General features: G+C 47.6%; 1 protein-coding gene across 8 annotated transcripts in view; it reads right to left on the minus strand.

Moving 5' to 3' along the window:
• Positions 1–2,565, minus strand: part of B3gnt3 (UDP-GlcNAc:betaGal beta-1,3-N-acetylglucosaminyltransferase 3) — a 7,221-nt gene extending 4,656 nt beyond the window's left edge. The window contains exons 1-2 of one of the 8 annotated variants that reach the window (XM_050127739.1): positions 2,421–2,565; positions 2,028–2,193 (exon numbers count right to left, since the gene is read on the minus strand). The gene's annotated coding sequence lies outside the window, so the exon portion shown is untranslated. The other 7 variants (XM_050127736.1, XM_050127735.1, XM_050127731.1 and 4 more) reach the window with 7 other exon arrangements.
• Between the last annotated feature and the right edge of the window lie 7,638 nt (positions 2,566–10,203).

Genomic DNA, 10,203 nt, shown 5'->3' on the forward strand with positions numbered 1-10,203 from the left:
CCCCGGCCCAAAAAAAACCAAAAAAAAAAAAAAAAAAAAAAATTCCGGCGGGCCCCAGGCCTGGAGCCCAGAGCAGTGTCCTGTTCCCACCAACAGAGGTGAGGGGTGGTGGTGCGGGAACTGAGGAGAAAGCGGTCCCTGTGGTGAAACTGAAACAGAAACAGCTTCAAGTAGCAGCAGGAGAGGAGGGGCCCGGGAGGACAGGAGGGAAAAGAAGTAGGCTGCAGGGAAGGCCTAGGATCCCCAGTGAGGGGCTGAGGCAGGACTCAGGGTGGAGCCCCTGAGTAGCATTTGCTGGGCACAGGATTCACTCACTGCCCTTCCCCCACTGCATTGGTGGAGCAAACCTTTAATCCCAGGGGAAGGCAGAGGCAGGTGGATTTCAAGGCCAGCCTGGTCCACAGAGAGAGAGTGCCAGGGCAGCCAGGGCTACACGGAGAAGCCTACGAGTGTAGCAGCAATAATGAAAACCCAGAGACAGATACTGGGGTTCAAGCTGAAAATCAGACAAGCAAAGCATCAGCCAATGAGAGCTCAGACAAACACAGGGCGTGACTGTAGCTCTCCACCAAACTGAGTGGCCCTGAGGCTGCACTGAACTCGGACCTCAGGTTCCTATTAGTGCTGGAATCAAAGGTGTGAGCTGTTTCTCTTCTGACCCTGACTCTAGTCAAGGGTGCCCTTGAGTCCTGGAATTCTAGTGGCTTAGCTCTACACTCTAATCTTTAGGAAGCTTTATTTACTAATGCCCAAATAAAATATCACTATGTATAAGGCCGTGGGAGCTGCAGAGCGTGATACACGGAGGATCTGAGAACCTCTTTGGGATGGATGTCTGGACCTCTGGGACACTTCTGGGATCATCTCTCACAGACTGGGGTGTGTACAGCAGGTTGGAGCTTCGGGAAGGAACCCATCTGGGTCCATTGGTCAGCCTCGGTTTCCAGCTGACAGACACATGCCCACGGCCACCGCGCCAGGCTGGGCAGGGCGAGCTGTACCAGCCCTGACCCCAGTGAGGTTCCTCTCGGGATTGTACCAGTTTGTCTTCCCTTAACGTTGACAAGTTTCTCTTTACAAGGAGAAGGGTCTAACTTTTATAAACAAAAAGAGACTTTCTATAAAGATAAAGCTATGGAAAGCCTCGCCCCAGGTCCACATGGTGACCAGGTTGTCCCAGCGCTGCACGTTGCAAGCTTCCGCGAGCCACCCGCATGATTCACGGAAGGGCGCCGCTTCCCTCTTCCGGATTAGGGAAGGAAGGAGCCAGGATCCCAGACCATCAGCCCAGATGGGGAAACTGAGGCTGGGGAGGGGAGGCCTGGATCCTCGCTCCTTCCAGGAAGCAGGGCTTGGCCTCACAGCAGCCTCACAGGGTTCCATCTGGGGTCTCATCTGGGGTCACTCTGAGTCCCCACCCTTCCAGATGGGTCCCATCCATGCAATAGACTTCTTCCGGTGACATTTACATCAGGATTACAATAATCACGTTAATTTTCTCAGAGATAAATGTCACAGACAAAAGAGCCAAGTAATCAAGATTCAAGCAAATACAGGAGCCGAGCTCAGAGACCTGGGGGTCGAGACAGGGGGTCGGTCAGCACTGGGATCGACCAAGTTAGCTTCCCGCAGGGGGGGGCACTGAGCTGGACGCCCAGCCGAGAGTGGGGCCTGTGGGACTCCGGACCTCTGGACACAGAGTAGTCCCCGGAGGCCCCCTAGGGTCCGTACAGCCTAAGCTGAGGCGGGAAGTGCTACGGGAGGGAGGGGATCCGGTCTGAGCCTGGCTGCACAAACACTGGAGCCAGATGGAGACCAACTAGTGTCTTCCCGCAGCCCCACCTTCCTCTCCTGACAACAACAGGCCAAGGTGAAGAAGTAAAACGGGGGTCCAGACCCAGCTCTCGAGAGGCCGAGGACAGAAGGTTCAAAGCCAGTCTCAGAAAGGAAAGGAATAAAGGAAGAGAAAAGAAGGTAAATTACCCTCAAAGCGTCCGAACCTTAGCTAGCAACACGAACTCTCTTACTTTAACTATGGTGATAGACGACTGACTACCCACTTAGTGGCCACCGCGCTTCGCAGATCACCTTCACCGCAGCATCATGCCAACAGGGGGAAACTGAGGTTTGGAGATCCAATGCTTCTCATCCGAGCTTCCCCGGTGTCGGCCTGAGGACAAAGATTCCGAACACCTGGAAACATCACAGACACAAACGGGAAACCGAGTCAGGGTCAGAGCCACTAGGCGATGCGGACACAAATTGGCGAGAAGCGCTGGCACCTGACCCTGGAATATGGCTCGTCCCCGGGGCCCCTGGGCCGGAGCGGTCCGTAGCTCGCGGTCAAGGACGCGCAGAGAGTCTTGTCGTGGCCGCCGTAGACCCCCCCCCCACACGGCCCCCAGTACACCCGCACTCACCGTGGGAGCCAGCTCGGGACAGCCGGGGGAGGAAGAATGGTTTCCACCTGACCGACCGCCCCGCCCTGGCTCTTGGCTTCTCTCCTCCTTCCGCCTTCTTCCCGCCCTCCCTGTGGGCTCCTTTCCCCAGCCCCACGAGCTGTCTACTGACCAAGGGGAAAGTCCCCCTCGCGTTGTTTCCGCGCCCCCTCTCTGACTCCTTGACTCTCCCCTCCCCATCCTGTTCTCCACGGTGACCTTTCCTGTCCCCATCCATCCCCCACCAGTTCTGTGGTACCGCCCCTCCTTCGCTTAGGGCCTCCCTTTCTCTTCACCCACCCCACTGTGAGGGAGCAAGGGCTCCCTGGCGCTGTACTGTAGAAGCCACATCTGTCTTGCAGTCTCCGTTTGCAACCCCCCCCCTCCGCAACTCAGCCGCTGCTGCAGTCCCCTCCGCAGCTTAGCCCCGCTGCAGCCCCCAGCCCTCGCTGCAGCCCCCCCCATCCTCAGCCCAGCCCCCCCACCCCCGCTGCATGAAGACACATTCCACTGGGAAGAGAGATCCCAGAAACCTAGAGGATTCCAGAGCCCTAAAACCTGTTGATAGGCCCTCTGACTTTTTTTTTTTTCCCTAGAGACAGGGTTTCTCTGTAGCTTTGTAGCCTGTCCTGGAACTAGCTCTTGTAGACCAAGCTAGGCTGGCCTCGAACTCACAAAGATCCGCCTGCCTCTGACTCCCTAGTGCTGGGATTAAAGGCGTGCGCCACCACTGCCTGGGCCTCCTTGACTCTTAAATACCAGATTCACTTAACCTGTTCCCCTCCTCCGGAGTTACCCACAAAACCTGTAGGTCCTGACTCTTGAGTTTGGGGTCCTAGTAGCCTGCTGAGAGAAAAGAATTAAGTCCATAAACTAAAAACTGAGTGCTCCTGAGGCTGGCTTCCTGGACCAGTAAGCAGTAGACAGAGTTACAGAATCAAGTGTCATGTGACACAGTGAGCCCTCCCTGAGTGGCAGTCCCCAGAGAACTCAAAACAAGGGGTCAGGCTCTGCATCTGGAGGTCGTTGCCGTCCCACTTGCAACACTGTGGTCTGCCCAGGTGCTGGAATATTGGTCGGTTATGAAAAGGGAATGAAGCCTCCATAGGGGGACATGTTGCTGAGTGTCAGCAGCCGACACAAATGTCCCAACTGTGTGTAATGGGCTCACAAGCAAGTCACAGGGCAGGGAAATCCACAGACAAGGAGCTGATCAGGGGCTGCCAGGGCTGGGGAGGGGGGTTTTGGGGGGGAGTAATTCTCTAGAAATACCCTAGGCTGCTGCAGCATTGCCCTGGGAAAGGTTTATTTTCTGCCCTTCGGTTCCACTCACTTGAGAACACGTCCCCTGGCCCCTGCCGGAATGCCAGTGGCTCAGCCACCCACTGCCTTTCAATGGTCACTCTCTGCATAGTTGAGGTTTTGGAATCACTCAGGTGCAAGTGACCACAACGCCATAAACAGGTAATGACACCCCACCCAGGGCCCTGCCCTGCTGCTGAGACGCACCCTCCTAAGATAAGTACCTGTCTCCCCAGGGCTCCAGGAGGCCGGGTGAAGGAAGTCAGATTTGAGAAAAAGGCCTCTTGTGTTTTTAAAGGTGCCCTACCTTCCTGTACCCCAAGGAAAGCAAATTCAAGCTACCAGGAGGTGCCGTGTTCTCAGCACTTATCAGATGGGCAGGGAGGCAAGAGCAGATCAACCATATGCTGGGATGCTGACGGTAACTGCCACGTAGCACCTGTAGAGGTGAAAACAGGGACCAGCCACCAATCCACATGCACACGTGAGAGGGGAAGACACCTGCTGGGTCCCACTTTCCAGAGGCAGGGAAGTGGGCGCAACAACAGGCTTCTGAGGTATGAACAGTTTACAGGATAGAACTCAGAAACCCAGACCCTCTCAGCAGACCACAATGGGGAGGTCAGAGAACCAGAGGGTGTTTATAACACCAGGTGTTGGTGGAGGCTGCTTGTTTGTTCCTGGCTGCCCAGACCATGAAATAATCACACAGAAACTATATTACTTGCAACACTGTTTGACCAACAGCTTAAGTGTATTTCTGGCTAACTCTTATATCTTTTTTTTTAAAAAAAAAAAAAAGGTTTATTTATTTATTATGTATACAGTATCTGTCTACATGTATTCCTGCAGGCTAGAAGAGGGCACCAGATCTCATTATAGATGGCTGTGAGCCACCATGTGGTTGCTGAGAATTGAGCTCAGGACTTCTGGAAGAACAGCCAGTGCTCTTAACTGCTGAGCCATCTCTCCAGCCCCTATCTCTTATATCTTAAATCAACCCATTTCTATTGATCCGTGTATACTCATGTGGCTGTGTGGGTAAAGTTCCATCGGGAGTCTGTCTCCCGTGGGGCTACATGGCTTCTCCTTGACTCCGCCTACTCTCTCCTCCTCTATCTGCTTGGAACTCCTGTCTTGCCCTATTCTGCTAAGCCACTGGACGAAACAGATTTATTCATTAACCAACAAAAGCAACACATAGATAGAAGGACTTCCCACACCAACTAGGCAGGGACTCCAACCCTCAGTCCTGGAGAAGTCTAGGCAGAGGCTCCGCCTCTGCACCACGCCCCCAACTCCTCACTGGAGGATTCTAGGCCAGGATCCACCCCGAGCCACACCCCAGGCCCTCACTGGGGATTCTAGGCAGGATCTTCAACCTAAGCCACGCCCCCAGTCCCACACATTGGGGATTCTAAACTGGGGATCAACCCCTGATTCATGCCCCAACCCCTCATTGGAGGATTCTAGGCTGTAACTTCACCTCTGAGCCACACCCCCAGCTTCTAGGTTCTGGATCTGAGGTCCAGACTTGGTCAAGGATCCTCAGAGACACAGGGTGTAATCAGAGGTCCCCACATGTCCTTTGAGACTCAAGATGGACCTGTTCCCCACCCCAGCAAGCTGGAGTCACTCCTGACTTGAATCCCATCCACTCTTCCCTTCTGCGTACGTCACATGCACAGCCTTCCCACAGATCCTGACCAACCCGTGGCAGACAGGCTATCTAAGGCTAGAGTCAATCAAAGCCGTCCTGGCTTTTAGGTGTAGCGCGATTAATAAAAACCCAGAGACAGAAATTGGGGTTCAGACTGAAGATCAGAAAAACAAAACAGCCAGCCACTGGCTCTTACCTCAACCTCAGTTCGAAATGGCGATCCTGCCTCCAGGAATCATCAGAATGAGACTGTGTCTGAGAGCTGTCCCCTCCCGTTTTATATTCCTCTCTAGGGCTGGGGTTAAAGGTGTGTGTCACCACTGCCCGGTCTGTAAGGCTGACTCTCTGATCTTCGGGCAAGCTTTACTTATTAAAATACAAATGAAGTATTACTACATTTCCCCTTTTTTGTCTAAAATAAAAAGAAAGCTAGCTGGGCGCGGTGGCGCACACCTGTAGTCCCAGCTACTCGGGAGGCTGAGGCAGGAGGATCGCTTGAGTCCAGGAGTTCTGGGCTGTAGTGCGCTATGCCGATCGGGTGTCCGCACTAAGTTCGGCATCAATATGGTGACCTCCTGGGAGCGGGGGACCACCAGGTTGCCTAAGGAGGGGTGAACCGGCCCAGGTCGGAAACGGAGCAGGTCAAAACTCCCATGCTGATCAGTAGTGGGATCGCGCCTGTGAATAGCCACTGCACTCCATCCTGGGCAATATAGCGAGACCCCGTCTCTTTAAAAAGAAAAAAAGAAAAAAAAAGAAAAAAGAAAAAAATTAAAAAAAAGGAAAAAAATAAAAAGAAAGCTATAACTAATATAAGAAAAGTATATACAATAAATACAATGATTGTATACAATCTATACAGGCAATATATCAACAATGTCTAGTCAGTTAACCATTGATAAATTCAGAGAAAATACTCCATATCTATCTTATCTTGGTGAGTCCAAAGTATCGTATCTAATTTACTATCTATCATAACTTGCTATCTGTGTCCAGCAAACTATAACTATAACAAATCTTCAGTTCCCTCAGAGACCCAATAAGGAAATAATATTAACTTAGTAAGCAGGAAGTGCAAGCAAGGAACTTCCAAAAAATGTGAGAAATGACAGAAACAGATGGCTGCCTGGACAGTCACCCAAAGTTCCTCTGCAATGTTGGGGCATCCATCTTAGGCCTACAGGCTTAGCATATCTGGCAGACTTTTCTGTGAAGCAGGATATTCTAAGATCTGTCCTTCCTTGTCTTGACAGTGTCTGGCAAGTCACTTTGTTTTCTGTTCTGCTTGTCCAGTTAGGACAGCATTCTGTCAGCAGTGGCGGTAAGGACATTTTTGTGTTCTGTGGCTCCCTTTTGCCACGAAGGAAGTAAAACTCTAAGTGGCATTCTTCGTGAAGTAGATTGGTGCTGCCAGACATGCCTCATTCTCATAAAAAGGAGCTAATGTTATTAACACATCTTAAATGCCATATTCTGCAGATCTCTGAAGTGTTTGAAGATGATGTGTCTTTATAAAATCTGTCTTTGTTTGACCTTGAAAACATACCTAATGTACTGCAAGTTCAATTATAATAGATGATTAATTACTAGCCTGTGTTTCTTTATTATCCTAAAGAGTTGGTAATGATAACTTTCAAGGACTAGAAATTTGGCCGGGCGATGGTGGTGCACACCTTTAATCCCAGTGCTCCGGAGGCAAAGGCAGACGGATCTCTGTGAGTTCGAGACCAGCCTGGTCTACAGAGCTAGTTCCAGGACAGGCTCCAAAGCCACAGAGAAACCCTGTTTCGAAAAAAAAAGGACTAGAAATTTGCATGATATTGTTAAATGAGCTGTATGGGTACAAAACCATGAACAAGAGTAGAAATGTATGTACAGCATGTCCTAAAATTGATCCTATTGTATGTTCTCTTTTTTTTCTTTGCAAAATAAGAATCTTGGATCTTAATTTCCTTTGATTAGTTTTTTCCTGAACATTATCAATAATAACTTGTAACTAGCCCCCTAAAAAAGAAAAATAGTCCACAATCCATTGAACAAACAAAAACCACCCACCCTAACTCTTGGTAATGTGGGTGTCATATTTATTTTTTTCTTTTTTAATTGATACTTACTGAGCTCTACATTTTTCTCTGCTCTCCTCCTTAACTCCCCTCCCCCCTTCAGCCCTCCTCCAAGGTCCCCATGCTTCCAATTTACTCAGGAGATCTTGTCTTTTTCTAATTTCTACTTCTCATGTAGATTAGATTTATGTAAGTCTCTCTTAGGGTCCTCATTGTTGTCGAAGTTCTCTGGGATTGTGGTTTGTAAAATGGCTTTCTTTCCTTTATGTTTAAAAACCACTTATGAGTGAGTACATGTGATAATTGTGTTTCTGTGTCTGGGTTACCTCACTCAAAATGATGTTTTCTAGCTCCATCCATTTTCCTGCAAAATTCAAGCTGTCATTTTTTTCTGTTGTGTAATACTCCATTGTGTAAATGTACCACATTTTTCTCATCCATTCTTCGATTGAGGGGTATTTAGGTTGTTTCCAGGTTCTGGCTATAACAAACAAAGCTCCTATGAACATAACTGAGCACAAGTCCTTGTGGCACAATTGAGCATCCTTTGGATATATACCCAAAAAAGGTATTGCTGGGTCTTGAGGAAGGTTGTTTCCTAATTTTCTGAGAGATTGCCACACTGACATCCAAAGGGGCTGTACCAGCTTGCATTCCCACCAGCAATGCAGAAGTGTTCCCTTTTCCCCACAACCTCTCCAGCATAAGTTGTCATCAGTGATTTTGATCTTGGCCATTCTTACAGGTATAAGATGGAATCTCAGAGTTGTTTTGATTTACATTTCTCTGATGACTAAGAATGCTGAACATTTCCTTAAGTGTCTTTCAGCCATTTTAGATTCCTCTGTTGAGAGTTCTCTGTTTAGGTCTGTACTCCATTTTTTATTGGATTATGTGTTCTTTTGGCGTCCAATTTCTTGAGTTGTTTGTATATTTTGGAGATCAGACCTCTGTTTGATGTGGGGTTAGTGAAGATCTTTTCCCATTCTGTAGGCTGTTGTTTTGTCTTGTTGACCGTATCCTTTGCTATACAGAAGCTTTTCAGTTTTAGGAGGTCTCATTTATTTATTGTTTCTCTCAGTGTCTGTGCTGCTGGGGTTGTATTTAGGAAGTGGTTCCCTGTGCCAATGTGTTCAAGTGTACTTCCCACTTTCTCTTCTATAAGGTTCAGTGTGGCTGGCTTTATGTTGAGGTCTTTGATCCATTTGGACTTGAATTTTGTGCATGGTGATAGATATGGGTCTATTTTCATTCTTCTACATGTTGATATCCAGTTATGCCAGCACCACTTGTTAAATATGCTTTCTTTTTTCCATTTGATTTTTTTTTTGCTTCTTTGTCAAAAATCAGGTGTTTGAAGATGCAAGGATTGATGTCTGGGTCTTCTATTTGATTCAATTGGTCCTCCTGTCTGTTTTTACGCCAATACCAGTCTGTTTTCAGTACTGCAGCTCTGTAGGAGAGTTTGAAGTCAGGGATTGTGATGCCTCCACATTGTTTTGGCTATCCTGGGTTTTTTGCTTTTCCATATGAAGTTGAGTGCCATTCTTTCGAGGTCTTTGAAGAATTTTGCTGGGATTTTGATGGGCATTGCGTTGAATCTGTAGATTGCTTTTGGTAAGATTGCCAATTTTATTGTGTTAATTCTGCCTACCCAAGAGCATGGGAGATCTTTCCACTTTCTGGTGTCTTTTTCAATTTCTTTCTTCAAAGATTTAAAGTTCTTGTCATACAAGTCTTCCACTTGTTTGGTTAGAGTTAGTCCGAGATATTTTTATGCTATTTGTGGCTATTGTGAAGAGTGTTGATTCTTTGATTTCTTCCCCAGCCCTTTTATCATCTATGTACAGGAGGGCTACTGATTTTTTTTGTTGTTAATCTTGTATCCTGCTACATTGTTGAAAGTGTTTATGAGTTGTAGAAGTTCCTTGGTAGAATTTTTGGGATCACTTATGTAAATTATCATATCATCAGCAAACAGTGAGAGTTTTGACTTCTTCTTTTCCAATTTGTATCCCCTTGATCTCCTTTTTGTGTTTTATTGTTCTAGCTAGGCCCTAAGAACTATATTGAATAGATATGGAGAGAGTGGACAACCTTGCCTTATTCCTGATTTCAGTGGAATCACTGTGAGTTTCTCTCCATTTAGTTTGATGTTGGCTTGCTGTATATTGCCTTTATTATGTTTAGGTATGTTCCTTGTATCCCTACTCTCTCCAAGACCTTTATCATGAAGGGATGTTGTATTTTGTCAAAAGGTTTTTGGCATCTAATGAGATGATCATGTGGTTTTTATTTTTCAGCTTGTTTATATGGTGGATTACATTGACAGATTTTCATATGTTGAACCATCCCTGCATCTATGGGATGAAGCGGACTTGATCATGGTGGATGATGGTTCTGATGTGTTCTTGGATTTGATTTGCCAGTATTTTTTTTAATATTTTTGCATCAGTGTTCATGAGTGAGATCGGTCTGTAATTCTCTTTCTTAGTAATGTCTTTCTGTGATTTGGGTATCAGGGTAATTTTAGCCTCATAAAAAGAGTTTGGCAATGTTCCTTCTGTTTCTATTGTGTGGAATAATTTGAGTAGTATTGGTATTAGTTCTTCTTTGAAAGTCTTGTAAAACCAAAAAAAAAAAAAAGCCGGGGCAGAGGCAGGCGGGTCTCTGTGAGTTCGAGACCAGCCTGGTCTACAGAGCTAGTTCCAGGACAGGCTCCAAAGCCACAGAGAAGCCC

Source organism: Alexandromys fortis, unplaced genomic scaffold (genome assembly GCF_014885135.2).
Source record: "Alexandromys fortis isolate MF-2015 unplaced genomic scaffold, M_Fortis_MF-2015_v1.1 scaffold_284, whole genome shotgun sequence".
Classification (NCBI taxonomy): domain Eukaryota; kingdom Metazoa; phylum Chordata; class Mammalia; order Rodentia; family Cricetidae; genus Alexandromys; species Alexandromys fortis.